We start from the raw sequence: 22,488 nt of genomic DNA on the forward strand, positions 1-22,488 counted from the left end.
ATCAGTTCGCATTAAAACGTGAACATTTCTGTTTAATCTCTCACTGCGAACAACATCGTGTATGAAGTATCCACTAATCTTTATTACCCGTCTGGCGTCGATCGGCAGTAAACGCAGAAAAGGAAAGATCTTTTTTAATTAACGCCACACGGCGTGGCGTGGTGCCTTTCGCCTACGCCATTTGTCTAATGCAGTAAGCACGGCTTTGTCCACGAGTCCTCGCCAGTTATAGTGCCACTCACATTGGATGGAGGTTACTTTGCGCCTAAAGTTTCCGGACCGGTTCTTCGTTAGTCTACCAATTAAAGCCAATTGTCCAATAGTTGTAGAAAGATGGACTTACAAACATTATCTTGCTAACGATTACTTTCCAATTTGAAAGTTCCAACTAAACTGTGTACAATCTAATTGATATAAAGTAATTGAAAACCTGATAAATGAATCGTAAAAACGATCTATGTCTGTTGCTAACAAGTTTCATACCGCCGCCGACAGAAACTTAATTGAAAAAAAAAAAAAAAAAAACAGTAAAACAGAAATCTTAGCTCACCGCCTTACACGCACATTCCGATGTAGGTCAATGTTCTACATGCACGCAGAGGCTGTACCGGGGCGGTTTTCAAAAGCGATCGGCATTTAATCGAGTAGAGTACTGCAAGCCTCCGCGCTAGACTATCGACTGCTCATACCGACCTTGAAAAAAGTTGGTGAGCAATTTAAGCTCGTCTGGAGAGAAAAAAATACAACCGAAATAAAATAGAAACCTGTACAAACTCTAGCGCGTGTTTGTGGCATGTTGTATTACATGCATGGATCGCTACGAACAAACGAATGGTTGCTCACCTCTAGCTTGGTAGCAGATCGGGAGGAGAAGTTGAGTGTATGGTAGCCAAGATTTGCCTAAGCTTAGTTTAGGCCAATGACCGACTTCCGCTCAATGACCCATACCAAACACAGCTTGGTTCAATAATGAGGTTAAACTAATTTTTCAGCTAGACTCACCAAAAAAATTTTTCCTAAAAAGGTTGGATGACGTTAAGGATTTGTTCTTTCTGATCGCGTCATTCTGAGGTAATATATAAGAATAATATTGACTAAAAACGCCAATAACCTGACACCATAAAAAATCGAACGCCTGATTTAGTCCGAATCCACCTTGCCTTATGGCAGTATACTTTATTACACTCCGGCGAAGCATTCACATAAACCACTGTAGTTATTGCAGACGATCGAACAAGTGACCGATTCCTGCCTGTCAGGTTTTGCCAGCGCAAGACAGATAACCTTATTCAGCCAATCGATATGTCATCTTTATTTCAAACCATTTACATACACTATATAGGTAAAAGTTCAGTCGGACAGTGCGAATGAAGTTGTTTGCCTTCTCATTCAGCAGTACCAACTTCAGAGGCATAAATCTTCATTAAGTACCATTGAGCCATTACTGAAGTGATTGAACAACGATCAACATTCGCAATGCACAGAATATTACGAGAACTAACCGAAATAAATCCAATCTTCGCCCGTAGCTCACAAAAATAAACGAAAACCGAAACGTGACCGGGAGGCAATAAATAAAGAGTTGCCAACCTTTACGAGTTCCGTCATTGCCGAACGATAGTCGTAATATTATCCGATTGTTGTGGTTTAGTATTTTTACGATCCAATAATAGCTGCCGGGCTATCTTACTGCACAGGAATCGTAATAAAGTCGTCACGTGCACCGCCTTCGGACGGCTCAAATGCTAGTAGAAATGTTGTTTTGGAGTAATAATAAAAATTATTAATGTTGAAGAGGAGTTTCTGTCCTTCGTCAACATAGTTGTCGATTCCGGTTTGCCAAGGATAATAGTTGCCAATTTATATCAGGATTTTTCTCTCTTTGCGAGTCATAAACTGTTTCTAAAACGCAGTTTTCGTAAATCCTAGCGAGTCTTACGCTGTATTGAAAAATAACTTGGAGCTAACAAACAGTTGAAAATTACAGTTAAAATTTCAAAAATAGTTCACAAAAAACAAGAATGTTTAAATGTATATTATTAATATTCAACATCATACGATGAATCTCAGAGCTCCATGTTTTCACCACGAGTTAATAATTTCAAAAAAAAAAACGGTTGCCGTTCTTCCCAGAAAATTCCGAATGAATTTTGAATTGCATGTTCGTATCTTCTATAAGATCATATTTCTCATGTTTTAAGTAACAGTTTTCATGAACCGTTGACGTAAACGTTATTGTTATTCCAAAAATGGTACTTTTCCAAGCACCGAAAACAATAACTAGCGATGTAAACAAGTACATTTATATCAGTTTAGCATTGAGTGGCCGTACAAAGCAATACCAAAACACTCATTATTTACCGTTTTGTAATCATTACACATTGAATTTGACGGTTCCAATTACCTACAAGCACCACTTGTAGTCATTTACTGGAAGTCTCGCTCTCTTGTTTCGCCAATCGGATAATTCGGATCTAGATCACGGCAACTACGACAATCGAATGTTTACGACATCTCGTCCAACAAGAAGCTTTAAACTGGGTAATAAAGATCACATTTAAATTTGTGTTCTCCAGTAGAATGAAGAACCAACAACCTGTTTTTGGCTCACAGCAGCACGGCTAACCTTACTATCACTTATACCGCGGCTACTGTGAACAGACACTTCGTATGTCTTGCTCTCTTACTTGTTGAACGAGCATAATATTTACTCGAAGTATTTTGGGAGCAATCTTGATTCAATATTAACAATTTACACCCACAAGGAACGGGTTCAGGAGGCCGGCAGTGTATTATCGACTGGAGGCAAATAGAGTTTCAACTCGCGGTGTGTAGAATTGATTGGACTCAATTATCTCCCGCGGTGCTACTGTTTTATTTTCTTCCTTCCGATGATAATTATTCAACTGAATTTGATGGTATTTAGTTTAGCGGCAAAACTGAAATTGGATATCTTTGGGACGCCAATTTCTGCGATTGTGTAATTTGATATGGTCGTTTTTCTACTTTATTAGCCCATCACTCATCGAACGCATGTTCACTGCTGCTGGTCTGTTGGGATGTATTTTCTACGGTACAAACAGATTTGTTTGACGTCAAACCAGTGATATATGCGGCCACAGATCAGTTCAATTTAGATTCAACTGAACAACAATGCACAACCGGCGGATTCCTTTTCGTTCCCACGTAGCGTCTTTCGTTTCGCTGGACGGACTGGAAACGGTAATTTATCTATTTAACATGATCCATACGGTTGATTGTGTTTCGTTTCTTATTTCGCCAAGTTCAAACTGTACGCGATCTCCCCGATTTATACGCGCCGTGTGACTAGCGGAGCACATGGACCTCCGCTCGGAACGGCAGTGGTGGCCATCGGTAAGCCATCGGATCCGGAACACAACGAGGAGACCGGGTGACCTCATCAACTGTAATTCAGCTCAACTATTATTTATACCCAGTGCAACTAGGTATTGGATGCAGCCGCTTAGAACAAAAAGTTGGGATGAATATCGCAACGCCAAGCTTACCAACTAGGGTAATGTACAATGATTGGGCCAATTTTGTCTATTTTTTATTTTGTGATAGATGTGATATGAAACCTGAAACATGAACCCATTTTTCTTGTTTGCGGAAAACATCTTCGTTGCAATATTCGACGAAATTTTTTTTTTTTTGATATGCAATTTTTACATCAGCACAACGTTCTATTTTAGTAAGATATCACGCTCTAAAAAGTGTAACGAAAAAGTACCTAATGGATTTCCAACCCCAACATCGTATTCGAAAATTGAAGTGTTTTCCAGTCTTGTTAAACCATAATCGTCATTTTTAATATGCTTATTTCTCTCACGTAGGCATCAAATATAGGTATGTATATAATAGTTGCCAGCAAATTAGTCCTGCAATAAAGCAAAATTTCTGAAAAAAATATCAGTGATACAATGGAGAATTTGCTCGTCTATTCAATGTATACGGTTCCATCTGCTATGCTCGCAGTATACATGATGTAAAAGCATATTCGTATTGTTTAGATTTTATCAGTTAGAGTCTTTTTACTGACCCATATACATGTGTATGGCATTCGCAGCAAACTATATTTGCTAGCGTTTATACTAGGGCGCCGAAAGGAAATCGACCTTTCGGATTTCAATTAACTCAAAAGCCTCTATGCAAAAATTATTTGTTATATTTTTCTGTTGCCGGAGAGCTTTCGAGCGCTCATTCATTTACTCATTCAAAAATAGTATTTTACAATTCGTTCGGCATGCTTTTAAGGGAGGATGTGAAATGAAAGTTTGAAATCGAAACATGAAAAAAAAAATTGTACAATTTCAAATGCTAATAACTCGGTTATTTTTCAAGGAATTTTCTTCGTTTTAGCAGTAATTTATTGGAAAATTGGTGACGCATCCATAGAAAATGTTGAGAATGGAAATTTTATGACCTTACCTATTGTACAATATCGAAGTCAAATACTATCCAATACGGTACCATGAAAGGGGGTGCAATTGATGATGTTTTATAGTATTTTCCAATTAACTCGCTTTATATAGATTTTTTTTTTAAAAAGTATATATATTCAATACAGAGGAGTTTCTTTCGGCTTCTCAGTCTTTAAAATGTGAAAAGAAAACGATATTTTTCTCTTACACCGACGTTTCGAATAATATATATTCTTTATCAAGGCTCTACAAGTAAATTAAGATCAAAACGATTTTTAGAAACAAATACATAAATTATGCACATAACATCATTACCGAGAGGACCATTTTCCTGTGAAGTGGTTCTTCGGCTAGAGCATTAATTGTCAAAACAGAAAGTAATCATCCTAACAGAACATCCAAAAATACATTAAATTAGCTAAACACGATATCAAATACAATTTATACTTCTTACATTATGCAAATTAAAAAAAAAAAAAACAAATTAAAAACTGTACACTTTAACGAAGCGGAACTCGTAGCACTCTCAATCATACTAAACCATTTTTTCCGTAACCAGCCACCTTGCATGCAAACTCTATTGCGCACAAGTTATGCTGTGTGACACTCGGTGGAAGCTGTCAGCGACCGTTGACGTTTGCTGTTGTTTATTTCTGTACTCCGCTTGACGTGTTGCATGATTGCTGTATATGTTGTGCCTAAGCCTTCAACATCACTGCGTTTGTTTACCGTATGATCGTTCGTGATAATGTGGCACATTTCCAACACGTTCAACGCTGTTTATCGCCTATGTTCATCCAGGATACACACCTCATTCAACTTGAATGAATGGTTCTCGTCGATGCTGTGTTGGAGTAAAGCAGTTTTTCCCTCAGGTGATGTATTTTGGCAATAGTAGATGGGCTGGTGGCATGTTCGTTTGAGCTCATCCAGTTTTTTAATGTTTGACCGGTGGTTGCTGATTCTTGTTTTGAGATGCTGTGTAGTGAGTCCAACATAGCACGCATCGCAGTTGGCACAGGGAATTTTGTAAATGACGTTGCTGCGATCTAATGTTGCGATCCGATCTTTGGTTCGCAATCTTTTTCGCAGCGATAAAGGATAGTGGTTGACCTTAAGATGTTCGTCTATGATGTCGTTGATCGCTTTTGGGGGGAGGTTTGTGCTTAGTTTTCGTACTCATGATAAAGTTGGCAACCACATTCATTTTCATATGCAACGGGTGACAAGAGAAAAAGTCCAGGAATCTACCCGAGGCCATGGGTTTGGAATACCATTCCGTTTTGATGGACTGGTCTGCTTTGCGGACTAGCACCATGTCGAGATATGGAATTCTACCTTCCTCTTCTCTTTCACACGTAAACTGTAACTAACAGTCGATAAAAAGTATAGTGGAAATAAGATGGCGCGTCCCCCCAGCTTTTATCAAGCGATTGACAACGAATTCGGAAGCACAACCCTCACGATACTAAAAGAGTGTGCAACAAGTAACATAAAATATGGCAATATGATAAGTCGAAAAAAGTTTCTCGTAAGATGTCGGAGGAGAGGTATATTCCCAAACCATATTAAAAACTCGTTCAAGTGTGTTTTCGCGTTGCTCGAGACCGAAAACCCATTCATAAACAAGTTAAATAGGAGCATCAACATGTTTAAGAAGTCACTCTTAAATATCTAAATCAGACAGACCTACTATACAATAAATAAGCTTCAGAACGAGCTCAAATCATTGAAAGGACGGATTGTACATATCCTGCCTGAACATATCGCACAGAGTTTTCTTCGGTTCCAGGATAATTTTTTGCAAACACATACCGAACACAGCACGAAAACCACTAAACGAAAATTTGACAACTTGCTCTCCGTTTCCGTGGATCGAAGCAATCCGCCAACCCCCAATGGTAACCCAGAAGCAGTTCACAACGCTACATCAACAACAATTCCACCAGAGACTGAGGTTTTGTTGAGCTTAGGACCGAAGTTCGCTTTGCCATATACCTCCGTCACTGACGTGCCAGTTTTCCATTTGATCGCGGATTTGGAAAATGTCCTTATTTCCTATCCGGATAAATCAGTGCGAGATCGTAATCGATGCAATGTCATCAATATGATTCAGAACTATCTGCACACGTTTGATTCAGCATCATACGATCCTCTGAACGCATTCTTACAACATGCCTGCAAAATAACAAAGCGCTTCGTCAAAGATAACCCAGACACGATTATTGTTCAGTCTGACAAGGGAAAACAAACCGTTATAATGTACGAGAATGATTACAACTCAAAAATGCTACACCTACTGTCTGATGAGAACACATACAAGCCCACTAAAACCAACCCCACATCAGGTTTTTCAAAAGCAAAACAACGATTTGGTAAATCAACTGCTAAACTTAGAGTTGATTGATTCAACAACAGCCTATCAGCTACGCACCTTGTCATCGCATTGCCCAAGAATATATGGACTACCGAAAGCACATAAGCAGGACCTACCGCTCCGGCCAGTCGTACCCAACATCGGAGGACCATCATACATGCTGTCTAAATATATTGGACGCATCGTGCGAGCATCGATTGAGTGTGAGTATAATGTAACAGACTCTTTCAGTTTCTGCGAGTACATTAATACGGTACGACTGCCACCAAGCTACATTCTTATTTCGTTGGATGTGGTATCTCTATTCACTTGCATACCCAGGAGTCTAGTAATACACACAATAATAACCAAATGGGATAGAATCAAACGACACACGAAAATCAACCTTGATTTTTTCATTGAAATTGTAAGTTTCTGCAGGGAATGTAGCTACTTCTCATTTCGTGGACAGTACTTCAAACAGATCTCTGGAACCGCCATGGGGAATCCCTTCTTGCCAACTGCAGCTGATTTAGTTATTGAATTATTGCTTGAAGAAGTGGTAGAACGGTTGAATTTCCCGCTCCCACTTTTGAAAAAATATGTAGATGACTTAGACCTTGCAGTGCCCGCAGACAAAGTCGAAGAAGTTCTAGATGTTTTTAATAGCTATGACAGCAACCTACAATTTACGTGTGAAAAAGAAGAGGAAGGTAGAATTCCATATCTCGACATGGTGCTAGTCCGCAAAGCAGACCAGTCCATCAAAACGGAATGGTATTCCAAACCCATGGCCTCGGGTAGATTCCTGGACTTTTTCTCTTGTCACCCGTTGCATATGAAAATGAATGTGGTTGCCAACTTTATCATGAGAGTACGAAAACTCAGCACAACCCCCCCCCCCCCCCCCCCCCCCAAAAGCGATCAACGACATTCATAGACGAACATCTTAAGGTCAACCACTATCCTTTATCGCTGCGAAATAGATTGCAGAACAGACTAATGAGGAAGAACGTACAAGATGCCCCAGCAGAAACATTGCCAACAACATACAAACCTATGCCATACATCGACAGATTAACGGCGCGCATAAAGAAATCACTGCGTATAGATTTCCCAGAAATTACCCTCGCTACACGTAATGAGCACACCATAAACCATTTGTTCACGAACACCAAAGATCGGATCGCAACATTAGATCGCAGCAACGTCATTTACAAAATTCCCTGTGCCAACTGCGATGCGTGCTATGTTGGACTCACTACACAGTATTTCAAAACAAGAATCAGCAACCACCGGTCAAACATTAAAAAACTGGATGAGCTCAAGTCAAACGAACATGCCACCAGCCCATCTACTATTGCCAAAATACATCACCTGAGGGAAAAACTGCTTTACTCCAACACAGCATCGACGAGAACCATTCATTCAAGTTGAATGAGGTGTGTATCCTGGATGAACATAGGCGAAAAACAGCGTTGAACGTGTTGGAAATGTGCCACATTATCACGAACGATCATACGGTAAACAAACGCAGTGATGTTGAAGGCTTAGGCACAACATATACAGCAATCATGCAACACGTCAAGCGGAGTACAGAAATAAACAACAGCAAACGTCAACGGTCGCTGACAGCTTCCACCGAGTGTCACATAGCATAACTTGTGCGCAATAGAGTTTGCATGCAAGGTTGCTGGTTACGGAAAAAATGGTTTAGTATGATTGAGAGTGCTACGAGTTCCGCTTCGTTAAAGTGTACAGTTTTTAATTTGTTTTTTTTATTTAATTTGCATAATGTAAGAAGTATAAATTGTATTTGATATCGTGTTCAGCTAATTTAATGTATTTTTGGATCTTCTGTTAGGATGATTACTTTCTGTTTTGACAATTAATGCTCTAGCCGAAGAACCACTTCACAGGAAAATGGTCCTCTCGGTAATGATGTTATGTGCATAATTTATGTATTTGTTTCTAAAAATCGTTTTGATCTTAATTTACTTGTAGAGCCTTGATAAAGAATATATATTATTCGAAACGTCGGTGTAAGAGAAAAATATCGTTTTCTTTTCACATTTTAAAGACTGTGAAGCCGGAAGAAACTCCTCTGAGTAAACTAACAGTCGAAAAAAAGTATAGTATATTCAATACAAGTACTGGTGTTTACTCATGAAAATCCCTATAGCTATTGATTCAATTTCTACCGTTCACTGTATGAAATAAATTTGAAAATTCGAAAAGGTACTATGAAATGAACCGGGGTGGAATTGGTCTTGAAATCCCTACATTCTATTGGAAATGTGCTATTATTTAATATGTTCATGATAAATGATGATTTCGGCAGTGTAAAATATCGATCACAGCTAAAAAAACGAAAATAACGTTATTTTAGGCTAAAATCTATTCATTTTGGCTAACGAGATGAAGACTTATTTTGCTCTCATTTGATCATCGATAGACCGACTCCAATTCGGTTTATTGCAAAAGGTGAAATACCAGGTCTGAAATTAAGTTTCTTGTAATTTCCAGCTAAATCATCAGTATTACATTAATGGTATGGAATGATCATTGTTGAAAATTAGAATTTTTGAACTTTTATCAAACTTTGCCCAGTTCTCCAAATTTCACCGTAATTTGCTTTTAATCCAGTTTACTTTAAGGTAGTAGTGTGTAGAAGCCACCACGTGGTCACCAAGTGGTACGAATTTTTAACGTCACTAGACTCGGGAATATTTAATGCGTTATCTATGAAAACACTATTTTATGTTTTAATCACCATAACAAACATGATGATATGTTTTCACAAGTGATGCATTATCTATTACCGAGTGGTAAGCATTTGAAAATTCGTAGTTGACCACGTGGTGGTTTGAAACCGGCCATTTATGGCTTCGACGCACTTCCACCTTAAGTGGTAATATCCACCAAACGCTCAAAAAAACAAGGCTTTTTTCTTGATTTTTTTAAAAGGACATTTGAGATGTAAGGTATATAAATAATATATCATTGGATTGAGCAACTCTTGCAGAGTAGAAAAAAAAAATTATTGCTATTTTTGTTACAACATGGGGGCGAGCAGTAGAAGTCGTGCCCAACTTCACCTATAACCAAAACAAAAATTTTCTCATTATCTACATATGTGTCGCTAGTGAAGTACACATGATTTTATTTCTAGAATTTTTCTTCGCAAAATGGCAACTGTTTGGATAAAAATTCTTTTTCGACAAAAAAATCGACTTTAATTGTTTATAACTTGTGTTGTTGTTAATCAATCGCTCAAATCGTGTGTACTTCACTAGATAATCTAATGAAGAAGCTACAGCTAAAATTTCAAGTCAATCGAATGTAAACTTTTTCAGTTCTACTGCTCGCCGATTTTAAAAACATGGTTCTGAGAAAAACGCGTTTAAAGTTTAAAAATGCTTTAAATCTTAAGAATCGCAATAATAAAGCCCCTAATATTTTTTTTACCATCAGTCAGCTATCCCTGCGCCGTAAAGTTGTCCTTCCTGGGTCTTATTTGCCTCTCCTTCCTTTTTTTGTCTGATATAAGGCTGCACCTAGACTATTTCGCGATGCTCAGCGACTTTGACGCGGTTGGCGTCCGATCCCACGTAAAATATCCGTGCTTGTGTGTGAGAGTTAACCCTTTTTGTTTTCAAGCTTTTTGCTCTATTATACCGAGCCTCTTTCTATCCTACCAATATCGCCAAATTACAATTCCCTTAACTGAGGCTACACCTAACGTTCCTCTCTGGCCAGGGTAATTCTAAGAGGGGCTTATTATGTCAAGAGGAAGGAGTCTTATCGAAACCTTGTTCCTCGTGCCATCATCGCCAATTACAATTCCCTGTAGAAGATAAATATTCCTGAGATCAGTTTTATTATAAGGACTTATTTTGTCAAGAGGAAGGAGTCTTATCGAAACCTTGTTCCTCCTACCAACACCGCGTCACAATCACAATTCCCTGAAGAGGCGACCAATGCTTCACTTCTGGCCAGTTTTATTATAAGTAGGACTTATATTTTGTCAAGAAGAAGGAGTCTTATCGAAACCTCATTCCTCCAGCCAAGACCGCGCCATAATTACAATTCCCTGAAGAGAACTATTATACGTTACTCAGAACAGTTTTATTACAAGAGGGACTTTTTTTTATTAGAATGAAAGTTAGCATGGGTACTATAGAAATTAGCTAGAAGAAAGAGTATGTTGTGGCGAGCCTGATAATTAACCCATGTTAAAGTCCTTTGACAACCAAATGGCCTGAATCTACTAAGATTCGAACCCATGACCACTCGCTTATCAAAGCGGACTCTGTAACCTTGCGGCTACGAAGCTCCCCCATATATATTTTTGTTATTTGGAAACTTGTATGATCAAATTTGACAGAGTTTTGGCTGAATTAGAGGATTTTCCCGAAAATATGCAAAACTACATTGGGCATGCAATGGTTAACTTTGACAGCTACGTGAATCTTGCAAAAGTTGTATCAATTTCACCCCATTCCACGGTACTTACGAAACCGGAATGATATTTCGAGGCCAGAAATGGCCTTTTTAATTCCAAAATGGCGACTTCCAGTTCCTGGGAATTGGCCTTGAATGCCCGACCACCCAATCTGGGTATTTCCGATATCGAGATAGTGCTCAGAGACTAGAAATAAACTCCAGACGCCATTTTTAAATTCAAGATGGTGTCACTTCCAGATATCCAGGGGCCGGAAGGGTCACTACATTACTCTTAGAGAGTTGTTTTATTATTGTTAAATAACACTATTGATACAAGAAAGTCTACCATAATGTCAGCGTCTATCATACGAATAAATACACTGGCCTACGAAAGTGAAAAAAAAAATTACCTCAAAGCTAAATCTGGAAACAAATGAAAGAGTATGGCCCCTATTACAGAAGACGAGGTCAGCAATTCGCCCCGCCTCCAGTCACTGACGAGGCGAGCAAATGTTGTATTATTTATGACAACTGAGTCACGAAGGAGTCGAGCAGTTTCGAAGACGAGTTACTCGTTCAATGTCCAACCGAGTTGTCATCTGAAATACAAATATTGGTCAGACGAGTAACTCGCCGCCCGCCTCGTCCCGCCTGTAGCAGCGACCCCGGCGAGCAATTATTCTCCGGTCTTTTGACATTCTTCCGAGTTGGTTAAGGGCACCAAAATTCATGGCAATGGTTAACAAGCATGGCATTTGTCCACGGTGGGGGGGGGGGGGTAGAAATCGTTAAAAATCTGTCCACGTGGTATGTGGACGGCCCCTAACAAATGAGACATCCAATTCACAAAATATTTTTCTTTTTCAATTTTTGTGTAATATTTTCACCTTCGCGGCTAAATTCAAAACTAAGTCAGACATTTAAATTGTAACTCCAACGCTAATAATTTCGTTCTGCTATATTCCACTCCTGGTCCAGTGTGCAGTGCTAAGACTTCGACGTTGCGTGGATTTAGTTCGTCGTTGATGATCCTATCGCAGCTCGGAAATCCCAACGACTTACAGTTCCATGCTCCCAATTTCCAGCTCAAAGCGCGTTTTCGTCACTATTGTCTTTGCCAATTGTTCCGGGTCGTTTGTTCTCTTTGATCGTTCGTAGCTTTTTATTACCATCAAAGAAGTCATACCTTCTTGGGGTGGAATGCAAAGTCTGGGTGTGAATGATACCCATAGTGATGGAACGAACTGACAGTGCATATAAATTAACGCGAAGTACACCACAATACACTAAAGTTGCTTTTTACGCGGGGAATACGTGCCGCGTAAATTCCGGAATCCGCGTAAATTCCGGAATCCGCGTGAAAAAAACCCGCGTAAAAAAAACGCGTAAAAAACGATCTTAGTGTATATCCAACTAATGGTAGCAGTGGTCATAGGCTCCTACAGGAACTTTTATTATTATTTTATTTTTATTATTTTTGGGCCTGTCCCATTCCCTGTCTCGCCGGAGGACCGTTGTGTAAGCTCTGTTTAGAATCCCACGCTGGCCATGCTACACCAACCAGTTGTGTTCATGTTACAACTGGCAGTCTAATCGTAAGACTCGTGGAGGAGTGAAGGCCTGATTTAAATTGGACACACTCCTTCCGGGTTGCCAACTCACCGTTTGAAACCCGGCTCAGCTCACCCACATGTCTTTTTTCAACCCCAATAAAAAATAATTTCTTTTTATTAAACTTTTTGGGTCTATCATCAATCAATGGATTTTTGCACAAGCTAAAAATTTGATTTCTAATAAACAACACGATTTCGCGAAAGGTCGTTCAACGGCAACAAACTAGTTGAATTTTACAACTTTTACTAGGGCAAAAGATCATTAAGCAGCCATCCTTAACATTTTCTTAAATTTTGATCGGAAATATTAAAGGTACTTGAATGTTACTCATTGTTTTGACTGTTAAGCTTTTTGAAACAGAGTGGTGCTTTTGAGTACGTACAAAATACTTTCAAATGTGAAAAACATTTATGCAAACACGGAAGAGTTTGGCGGGCAATTTCGGCTTAAAAATTACATTTCCAGCGCATAGTGTACCAATTTTCAGCGTATGTCTGATTGGTCATTCGCCTGCTTATGAGCCGTTGCGGAACAGAGTGGTCTATGTGCCATCGAGCAAATTGTTCAGGAGAAACAATTTTTGAAAAATCTCTGAATTAAATTCTGTTCAACAGATTCTTTCAAACAAAATGTTCTAATATAAAGGTTGTGAAGTGGTTTAACATTAGAATACATAAAATTAACAATTTCTTTGCGAAATCGGTGATTATATCTCACCAATGTACATAGACCACTCTGACTTCATATATATATTCACTGGAATCCTCGAACCGTTTCGGAACAGAGTGGTCTATGCACACAAACCTGGTAAATGACAATAAAAATGACGGTAACTCGTATAAAATGGCTAGTGTCACATGTTATATGATACATATAGCATGTCACATGTAAGATGTCACGTGTAACATTACATGTAACACAAGATATTACATATTACATAATATTTTACATGTTACATTTTTCGTGTTACATTACGTGTAACATGTTACTTATCACGTGTGACATGTACAAAACAAGTGGCATGTTTCTTATCACATGCAATAAGCTACATGTTACGTGTTACATGATAGTATTACATCGATTTATGTACATAGACCACTCTGTTCCGAAACAAAACGGCCATTCTGTTTCGGACGAATTTTCAACACGGAATAAATCAGCTTTAAAGTTCGATTTTCCGAAATTTTTTTTGATCTCCTAACTTCAGCTTTTTGAGTAGATGCGGTTCATGCAAAAAACACATTTTCGAAAAATATGGTCTTTGGACCACTCTGTTCCGCAACGGCTCATATGTGTGTCAGTGGAACCGCAATTTACTATAATTTTAACTTTTCCACGAATGATCATATTTTGTTCATATAATACCTATAGCCAATTAAAAAAGCTCTTATAAATGAACATTTTAAACACATTTGTTTTCGAGATATTTCTAAATTATGTTCTCGAAATTTATTTTTAACTGAAAGCAATTTTATTTTCAAAGGAGAATATTTACATTCATTTTTGCCTTTCTCCTAGAAAGGTATAGCAATCACTGGAAAAACCAAAGGTATAAAAGTGGTCCCAATGGCCGAATGTCATATACCACTCGACCCCTTTCGACGAACTGAGCATTTTCTGTATGTATGTATGTATGTGTGTATGTGTGTGTGTGTGTATGTATGTGCAACTTTTTTTTCTCACTCACTTTTCTTAGAGATGGCTGGACCGATTTTCATGAAATTAATTGCAAATGAAAGGTCTAGTTGCGCCATAGGTTGCTATTGAATTTCATTGTAATCGGATTTTTAGTTTAGAGGTTATGTATCAAAATGTAAAAATCACGAAACATCAATATCTCAGAAACCACACAACCGATTTTGATAAAACTGGTTTCAAATAATCGGGCTGTCTCCAGAACCCTTAAGTTTTGAATTTCGTTATGATTGAACATATGGTTCAAAAGTTATGTAAAGAAAATTTATCCTGAGGTTGTTTAAATTCCCTCATTTTTCTCAGAGATGGCTGAACCGATTTTCACAGAATTAGTGTCAAATGAAAGGTCTAGTTGCCCGAAGGTTGCTATTGAATTTCATTGCAATCGGATTGTAACTTTGTCAGTTGTTCATGAAAATGTGAAATCACATAATGAAAGTAAAAATATTGACTTCCTCCTAACGATCACTGGTTAATTAAAAGGTAGAAAAGTGATCCAAATGGCCGAATGTCATATACTACTCGACTCAGTTAGACGAATCGAGCATTTTCTGCATATAAGCATGTATGGGTGTATATGTTTGTGTGTGGGTGTGTACGTGTGTATGTGCACCTTTTTTCGCACTCACTATTCTCAGAGATGGTCTGACCGAACAGGTTTCAATGAAATTAATTGCAAATGAAAGGTCTAGTTGCCCTATAAGACCCTATTGAATTTTATTGTAATCTGATTTCTAGTTTATAGGTTATGTATCAAAGTGTAAAAATCACGAAACATCAATATCTCAAAAACCACACATCTGATTCGATTAAAATTAGTTTCAAATGAACGGGCTACCTTAAAAACCCTTAACTTTTAAATTTAATGAAGATTGAACATGTGGTTCAGAAGTTATGGAAAAAAACGTGTTCTGGAGACTATTTAATCTCACTCATGTTTCTCAGAGATGGCTGGCCCGATTTTTATAAAATTAGTTTCATATGAATGGTCTTGTTGCCCCATAAGACCCTGATGATTTTACAAACGGGTTATTACTTTGCCTGTTATGTTTAAAAATGTGAAATCCAGCTATGAAAAGAAACATATTCCAAGACAACTTACTTGGACTCACTCATATTTCTCAGAGATGGTTGACCCGATTTCCACAGAATTAGCATCAAATAAAAGGTCTACCTACCTCATAACACCCTATTGAATTTTGCAGTAATCGGACTATAACTTCGTCTGTAATGTATCGAAATGTGAAAATCACGAAACTTCATTATCTTAGAAACTACACAACCGATTTGAACAATATTGATATCAGATGAACGGGCTAGTTAAGGGTTATCTGATGAATTATGATTGAACACGTGGTTTCAAAGTTTGGCTGCCCCATACGTTACCTTTTTATTTGATTCTAATCAAACTTAAGCAAGCGTTATGTTTTAATTTGTAAAACAACGAAAGTCTATTATCTCAAGTATTACACGACTTATTTGAACATAACTAGTGTCATACAAATGAGTCATCTCTCAAACTTTCAAAAAACAAACTTCATAACAATTTGATATGCTGTTTAAAAGTTTCAGAAAAAAAAGAAATTCAAAGACTATTCAACACTTTACCTGCTTCAATCAATATATATGGCCTCAACATGATTTAAATGTGGTATCGTACTATTTGAACGTTCCCGGCATCGCTCGTGATTGAATTGTTCGAAATTAAGAGTCATTGCATTTATTTCGCTATTTCTTAAGTACTAACATTACGTCAAATTTCATATTTTATACTTTAATTACAACATCAATATTTTAAAACCCAAAGAGTGGATAAACATTTATTGGATTTAAGCATTCATGTAAATCTATTTTTACAAATAATAAGTTTGAATGAGAAAGGCTGAGTCTGACCGCTAGGTGGATTAATTTAGGTTTTTTATTTTTCCGGTTTCATAGTTTTTTTTTCACCATTTTTTTTTTCACCACCAAGTACCATACAGTAACAAGTTATTTTAGAAATATTTTGTAGTGTTTCAGAAATTCCGCAAACTTAACTCCAAATTAATTTTTTCACTGCCTTTGCTGGCAACTACTCTGAGATTTTTGAGGCTTTCGTAGAAATATTTTTGTTTCGATCTTTACTTTAACGTCCTTTCTAAATGTTTATTTTGGCGTAAATTAGATCTTCCGGCGTATCTAGTTCTTAAAGAGTGTTTACGATTTAAGGCATTTTTTATCAATTTGAAATTGTTCCGGATGCATAGATGAAACTGAATACCAAAGGTACCTAATCCTTTTTAATACATTTAAATTATCATGAAATGAAATGATATTTTACGTCAGATTGATTTAATAAGATGTTTGTTAAACTAGCACAAATGTTTCATATATTATAGTTTTTATTTTGCGTTGAGATTATCATAACATTTGGAGTCTTCTTAGCGACATATCGAAATTTTATCCTGACAAAATAATGCAGTTTTAACGCAAATGCATAGCTCAAAAGGCATTTGTAGTTTAAAATTTTTAAGTTATGCAAACGAAGTTGATTTAAAAGTTTATTCACCAAATGATAAAATTCTGTCAGCGGAAAACCGAATCCTTCATAGTACATCAACTGGTCCAATTTTAATACATAACCCTAGCCAGACTGCCAAGCAGACAAGATGACTGCAATATCCAATCCGCAGGGCAATTCGAACGCGCAGCTTGAACCACCTCTTGGGTACAGACAATGAAAATGATAATAATGACACGGTTTATGTATCTGTAACTGTGAGATCGCAGGGACACAACGATCGATCATTCAAGATCAAGGTCAACGAGTAAATGTCAGAACGACGTTTTGTTTTGTTTTTATTTATTTATCTCTCTTAACTGCCAGTCGAAGCGATTGATTTATTAAACAGCAGTTTGTTGGTTCGTTTGTCAACGTTCAAAACTGTGTTTTGATGTATGACACTTTCATGTGTATGGACACTTAATTATTTTGAAGTCATACAGCAGAAGATCATTGCCCTATCACGAGCTGGCGTTCATTCAAAACAGGACGCAATTGCAATATCATTCACGCTCGTTATTCCATTTCATAATGTTAAAGAACCCCCCGCCTGGATCCTCTCCCCCACAAGCAAAAGTAATTCGTTCATAGACTCTGAAATTGAATCAACAAATTTGCATTCAACAAACAATCACCGCCATCGGGTGCCCCACGGGGCAATTAGAATCGGTGTCCCCAGTTTGCATGCGAAGGAGCGGTCGAGTGGCAGAAATAGAATTGGCGAACCAACGAACGCTTGGACGCTGCCTCAAACCAATTCCCACCCAGGTAGCGACGACCGTGGCGTTTCCCCTTTCCCTCCCTCCGCAGCTGACTGGCGAGGAAAAAGTGCGAACGGATCATTTCGCGCTCGGAACCGCGAATCGATGGGAGGTCCCCTGTGGCACTTGTGATTCGCACTGTGATATACCTACTTAAATGGTGCGATCGTCTCGTTTGTAGGGTAATATAAGCTAGCGTATCGTTTCCTCCTCACATGAGCGGTCCCATTGCCTGTAGCTTGAGCTGTTATGTTTTTTATTGGCGTTAGCGATGGTTGGTGAATGCACTGCTGATATAGCCGTCAATCAATCGTCAAACCCTGAATGTGCAATGTGTGGCGATCGACAGGCGAAAATTGATTGCGCTGGTGGCCGCAAATTAATACACTTCACACTTTAGGTTTTTTTTTTTTTGTTTACAATCCCCGAATGGGTAATAAGCTGACTGATAGAGTAAATATTTGTGTTTTGTTTTGTTTAATATTATCGGAACCATTATGAAGGCTTATCCTCACCTCTTCCATTTGTATGGTGACTTCTCTTTTTTCTATTTTTCCGAGAGTTTTGACCCTTCCGATGCTGAGAATTTTCAGCATTTTGAGCGTTTTGTACGCACTAGAATTCTGCTCGATTCACTCGATACTTTCTTATTATCTTTTATAAGAACAAGACTATAAACCTATTGAATCATTCCATTATTCTTTCCATTCACGCATATTCACGCTCTGCCCATAAATCTCAAACCATAACATGGCGCAACGGACTTAACACACGATAATCGTGATTAATTAGCCAGCTTACATGACGTCGTACGTGAGCCATGTTCGCGCATGAAAACCTCAATCCCGAGCCATGTTCAAATCTAACCCCTCAATGGCACCTGCCAACGAGAATTTCCCCACCAACGTCATTCTAGTGTGTCGTTTTACCATAAACCGAAAATGAAAAAAGTATTGCTAATTACCGCAGCCTCGCTTCCCCCCACATAATTGATCAATTTAGTTGGGCTAAAGAATAAAACTCCTTCGCCGCTTGTTCATGTATGAAGGCGCTTAGTAGTCTGTGGAGCAGTATCTAATTTGCAAACTCCATTTACAGCAAAATGGCTTCCCCGGAATGACATCTAACAGACAGGTAACAAGTTATAACAAACTAAATGGAACCTTGTTCCATGATGATTAGTTTTAGATTTGCTGTCGTGCAACATTGACATTAATAAATTTTTTTGTGTTCGCTAAATATTTCTAAGCCACAAGTCCTTTATAAAGACGTTTAATCTATTTGACAGATAGATGTTATCTTGTTGAAGAACCAAGTAGAACCAGGTAGGCAGCAATTTTATCGTAAGACACGAAACTCGTAGCTCTATTCAACGATCAGAGTCTCAAGTGCTGCTTAATAGCACTGCTTTCGAAGGATGACTGGTAGTTTGTCGAACGTCGACAGAAAACGTTAGAAAATGCTATTAGTTGCCACTAAACTTTACTTGATCAAAACCAAGTCTCTCAGTCTGCCGTCTGCAGCAGCAGGCAGCAAGTGCCTACCAGATGTTTGTATGTTTACCATGTATGTATGATATAAAATTAAAGTAACTCTCTGGTTCTTATCCCGACATCCGGTTGACCATCTGTGTCGTTCGGTTGGGCATTCCATCTATCACACACGCGCCGCTTAAATAAGCCCCGAAATCAAATTGGCCGAAGTGGTGGTAGTCAGAGGGGAGGAGAGGGATCTTATTATGGTAGCCAAAATCGCATGGCAAAAAAGTTCGGGGCACGATTTACGTCATTTCGGTAAACAGTGGAAACCTTTGTGCGTCGTTTCGGTCAAACTTCCCAATGAATCGACTTAGTTGACAATAATTAATCCAATTAAACAATTATCAATTTGAACCAAATGCAGGAAAGGAAAATTTTCTCACGAATAAAGTGAACAGTTCAATGATGTAGAATAAATCCCACAGTTTCACGATGCTGACGCTCACCATTCGGACGGATGATTAAAATTCATTTATTGTATGTTCTTGCAGATTTATTCACGGACCTCATACCCGTGCGTATGAAGGGGGGAACAAGTTTCCCTCCAAACTTTGGATAATTAAAAATTAGCGGAGCTATTTTACTGATAATTACTGTAATGAAAGCCGTTTAAAATATATGAAAGCTTCTATGGTATAAAACGCTGCACTACTGGAGAAGACACAACGCGCACAATTAGAAATTTGGAAAATTAATTTAACAGAGCCAGCAGCTCCATTAGAATTAATTATTTTGGTATAATTTCTCATAAAGGGAATCGATGTACTTTAACATCAATTAATTGAATTTATATAAAATTCAACAATGCTCTGTTTTGGGAATGTGAGCTATCAGGGCGCTACAGAAAGGTAGCATCGCCGATTTAAAACCTCGAAAAAATACAGCCAGCTTATTGTTATCTTACTCATTTTTTCGGCTAAAAACCCGACCGAACGGAAATCCTGCGCACAGCTATGTCAGTACGGGGTATGAAACTGTGGTGATGGGAAACAGCTCAGGCGATAATGGCTTGAAAGAACTTTTTATAACAATGTTGAAAGCCGATAAGTTAGCAAAATATAAACACAGCCGAAGAAGGCGGTAAAAATGAAACCTCACAATACACACTAAATAATGTTTGTTTGTAACGTGGGAAACCTGTATTCTACTTTACAACCTGTTGTTGAAATTGAGAGCATACCGAACAATAAATCGCAAATTCCTCCTACTCAAAGCAAGTATGCTCCGCGTCATACGATCAAATGAGATTCACCGTGTGCGAAAGAGAAACGTTCAACCCGCGGCCACGGTCGAACAGGCAGGCAGGGCACACTCGCTCGCGTGATCTTTGCCGGTCGCCGAATCGACAGATAATCGACTTTATTTATACTGAATTTCTTCCCTAATGAGCTTCGCTGTTTATAATCAGCCGAGCCGTCGCCGATAGGAAGGAACGCCGACGAGCGCTGGGTCGGTTCGGACTTGCTGTATGAAGCACAACCTCACGGCGAATTAATTGGATGCAAATGTCCAAACCGATCAGTCAACGACAGCGACCGAGCAGCCATGACTCAGATAAGGAAACCTACAGAGGTGCGAGTGGTGTGCGGCTGCACTGTAACAATTACGGTGGGAGATCATTTGAATACTACATTTTATTGCGATGTCGATTCATTATCGTTATCGGAAAGGTTAGCGATTAACAAATCGGATGATGACGATCGCTATATTTGGGTTTGTTGGACGAATAGCGTTGAAATAAAAATAGCCCCTCATGCTTCTTTTATTTTTAATTTTAAAACTAATTTACACTCCTACACTCTTGTTAGTATACATTTCATCTACTGTGAGCCATTACAAGAGAAAATCAATCTTTAACGTGAAACTATAATTAGACCCATGTTGTTGCAAATTTCGGGACATATTTTTGAATCGTAAGGACAGCTATTTGCATAATGGACCTTAAAAAATTATTATAACTGTCTTGATTAAGATCCCGTAGCTGAAAAAACATCTAGTGCGCCGCAAGGCAGTGTTTCAGAGCTCATTTTGTTTATAATCTCAAAATCAAGAGCTAAAATTGTTTTTCATAACACTTCCAAGGGTTCTTCTAATAAAATTCAATTTTAAATAGCAAAAAAAGTGCTCGGAAAAAGTTACAAAACTACGTTTCCAACGGAAATAGATAAAAAAAACAGATCATGAGTCTTTTTGATTTTAAAATTTAGTATTTGTTTTCGACTAGAGGATACATGACTATTCGAACTCCAGTTGAACTGGACACAGCACGATCACTGAACTACTTCGAACTGTCCGTTACCGAAATGGACAGTCTATCGTGATGGAAAGCCTATAGAGCATCCAAAATATAACGCTGAGCTACGCAAAGTCAAAAGGAGTTCCAGAGTTCGATTCTGTGAAGACAGTCAGACTCTGCAATACGACTGCAAAAAGCGTTTTCCAAAGATTATACGAATGGTCTTGGGCAATTGAAAATTGACTGTCATCACAAAGGAAACGCTGAACGTTTTTATGAACATCCACTTTCCTGGCTCGACAGCGATCTCCGGGCGAACGCTGAAGAGCTACAGAACCTCGGATCCAGATGCACGACGTCACTTGATTCCGCAGGGCTCACTCGTCGACTGTTCACGAAAGTTTCTATCAATTGGGTGAAAATCGGACGGGGTTATCATGACTGAACTCATTAGCCTTTTTCGCGATAGCTTTACTTTATGACATATCTCGGACAGCTGGCGGAATGTTAAGGTGGTGTTTATACCAAATTTTTCAGACCGATAAGTCAAACGTCAACTGTTCTCAAGTTGTTGGAAAAAAATCGGATAACTACATCCACAGCGAGTTTCTGAAGGACTTACTCCTGTGTAAACTTCAATCTGCTTATCAACAGGGTAAATCTACAAAAACTGTTCTATACTGCTTTAGTGACAAAGATCGAGAACTACCTAAAATAGGAAGAAACAACGGTTTGCACTTTTTTTGATACTAAGGGAGCTTTCGATAACACGTCCTTTGCTTCTATTTAGCGGCTCTACAAAATAGAGTCGACTATACCACAATGGGCTGAATCCAAGCAAGAGGCAGTGAAAAGATG

At 38.4% G+C, this 22,488-nt stretch overlaps 1 protein-coding gene across 2 annotated transcripts in view; it reads right to left on the reverse strand.

Moving 5' to 3' along the window:
• LOC129732420 (uncharacterized) overlaps nt 1-22,488 on the reverse strand; it is a 127,154-nt gene that overhangs the window by 93,390 nt on the left and 11,276 nt on the right. The gene's annotated exons all lie outside the window — the stretch shown is intronic.

Source organism: Wyeomyia smithii, chromosome 3 (genome assembly GCF_029784165.1).
Source record: "Wyeomyia smithii strain HCP4-BCI-WySm-NY-G18 chromosome 3, ASM2978416v1, whole genome shotgun sequence".
NCBI lineage: Eukaryota > Metazoa > Arthropoda > Insecta > Diptera > Culicidae > Wyeomyia > Wyeomyia smithii.